Below are 2500 nucleotides of genomic sequence, written 5' to 3'. Positions count from 1 at the left end.
TGCTCTTGTTGTTGGGTCAGAATATCAGATCAAAGTGCCAAGTTTAGAGAATACAAAAAAATATAAATATAACAGTAAATGCAGTTTGCATATAATTAGGCTTTTTTGTGCCCATCCCAGAGGTGCAATATTGTTTTAAACAAGATGACTGGAAAGAACTGAATTTTTCCTATTTTTATGCCAAATTTGGTGTCAACTGACGAAGTATTTGCAGAGAAAATGTCAATGTTAAAGTTTACCACGGAACACACACACACACACACACACACACACACACACACAGAGAGACAACCGAACACCGGGTTAAAACATAGACTCACTTTGTTTACACAAGTGAGTCAAAAACAACAACAAAAATGTCGTAGGCAGCGGAATCAACAATTAAAACGACAGAGCAGCATCCAAATACAATCTCAACGAAGAGAACGAGAGAGAGAGAGAGAGAGAACGAACGAACGAACGAACGAAAATGTTTTAATGACCTTTGGCCATAGACCACAATTCAAAACCAAGGGACTGGGGGTGGGCATGGAAAATAAATTGTGATACATGGCAATTTCTCTGCTTGTTGTTTGATCGAAGAAGTGAACTAAGAGGCATATTTAAACAGTCTTGAAGAAATTTTGTCCATAAATCAATATATACAGAACAAACAACAAATGGTATTCATCTTCTACTTCACCTTGGAAAAAGGACAATGCTCTAAAACATCATTTTCAGTGTACCTTTTAACATTATTATTTGAAAAAAGAAACTGGTAAATACCAAGAGAGAGAGAAGGAGGGGGAGATGAAGAGAGAGAGAGAGAGAGAGAGAGAGAGACAGATACAGAGACAGAGAGAGACAGAGACAGAGAGAGACAGAGATAATGTGTGTGTGAGCAAGAAAGAGAGAGATAGAGAGAGAGAGAGAGAGAGAGAGAGAGAGAGATAATGTGTGTGTGTACAAGAGAGAGAGAGAGAGAGAGAGAGAGAGAGAGAGAGAATGTGTATGTGTGAGAGAGAGAGAGAGAGAGAGAGAGAGAGAGAGAATGTGTGTGAGTGTGTGTGTGAGAGACAGAAAGAGAGAGAGACAAAGAAAGACAGAGACAGAGACGGAGAGAGCATCAGAAAGACAGACAAGCAGATCGAGACAAATACAGAAAAAAGATATGAGAACAGAACCAGAGCAAAATAAGAAAAAAAAAAAAGAAAAAAAAAGCAAAAAAAAAAAAAAAAAAAAGCGAAAGAGAACCCTCATAAAAAGAAAAAATCCCCTCTCGTTTGCTACTGTCTCAAAACAACATAATACACCATCAAAACCGTCAAACACCATAAACCAGCACACCGGTATCATCAGTCTTCCAGGGAGGGGGCCGGGGGGAGGGAACCACGTTCAGACTCCAAGACTCGGGGCCCAGGCGTGGTTTGGATGGCACCGCTCTTATGGCTCTCTCGCCCCTCCTTGCCTGATCCATTTATTCTGCTGTTTTCTGCAAAGGAAGCATGAGGAATGCATGGTTTTAATGGATACCACCCTGAACGGAGATGAAATGAGAGAGAGAGAGAGCGAAGGAGGAGATTATATATATATATATATTATATATACACAGAGAGAGAGAGAGAGAGAGAGAGAGAGAGAGAGAGAGAGAGAGAGAGAGATAGGTACATAGACGGGGAGAGAGATAGAGGCAGACAGACAGACAGACTGACAAAGACAGAGAGAGGTAGACAGAGACAAAGAGACAGAGAGAGAGAAACAGACAGACTGGCTGAGACAGATACATACACAAAAATACAGAGAGAGACATAAAGCGACATGGATAGATAGATAGATAGATAGATCGATAGATGGAGACAGAGAGACACACAAAAGAGGGACAAACAGTAACAGAGTAGAGAAGGTGAGGTTGAATGAAAGACTGAAAGGCATAGAAACACTATAGAAAGACAGGAATGAGGAGAAACACAGCGAGCGAGAGATTGGACGAGCAACAGAGGGAGAGAGAGAGAGAGAAGCAGAGACACAGAGATACAGAGACAGACAGGCAGACAGAGACAGAGACACAGAAGTACAGAGACAGAGATAGAGAAAAACAGAGATAAGAGACATATAAAAACACATTATCAGAGAGGGACCGACATAATAATAAAAAAGAAAAAGAAAACAAAAAAGAAAGAAAGAAGAGACAGAGAGACAGAGAACAGACACAGACAGAAACAGGCAGACAAACAGAGAAACAAGAAACAACCGCTACCCTGCCACAAATCCCACCCTACCCCCAACTTTCTCCCACCCCATTTCACTCCCTACCCAACTCACAATTTTTTTTTTTTTTTTTTTTTTACTAAAACCATCCATTCCGACACGGGCACCCACCGAGAGAGAGTATCATAACGGAGGCATCAACCCAGAATTGTATTCCCGTCTTCCGCCCGACTGTGTCTCGTCTGCGCGAAAACCTCCAGTTCATCAACTGTTATGGGATGTTGACAGCCTCCTTCATGGTGGCCCCATCTCT

This window comes from Babylonia areolata, chromosome 24 (genome assembly GCF_041734735.1).
Source record: "Babylonia areolata isolate BAREFJ2019XMU chromosome 24, ASM4173473v1, whole genome shotgun sequence".
Classification (NCBI taxonomy): Eukaryota; Metazoa; Mollusca; class Gastropoda; order Neogastropoda; family Buccinidae; genus Babylonia; species Babylonia areolata.
The sequence above is the reverse complement of the archived record's forward strand: the minus strand, read 5'-3'. Positions refer to the sequence as shown.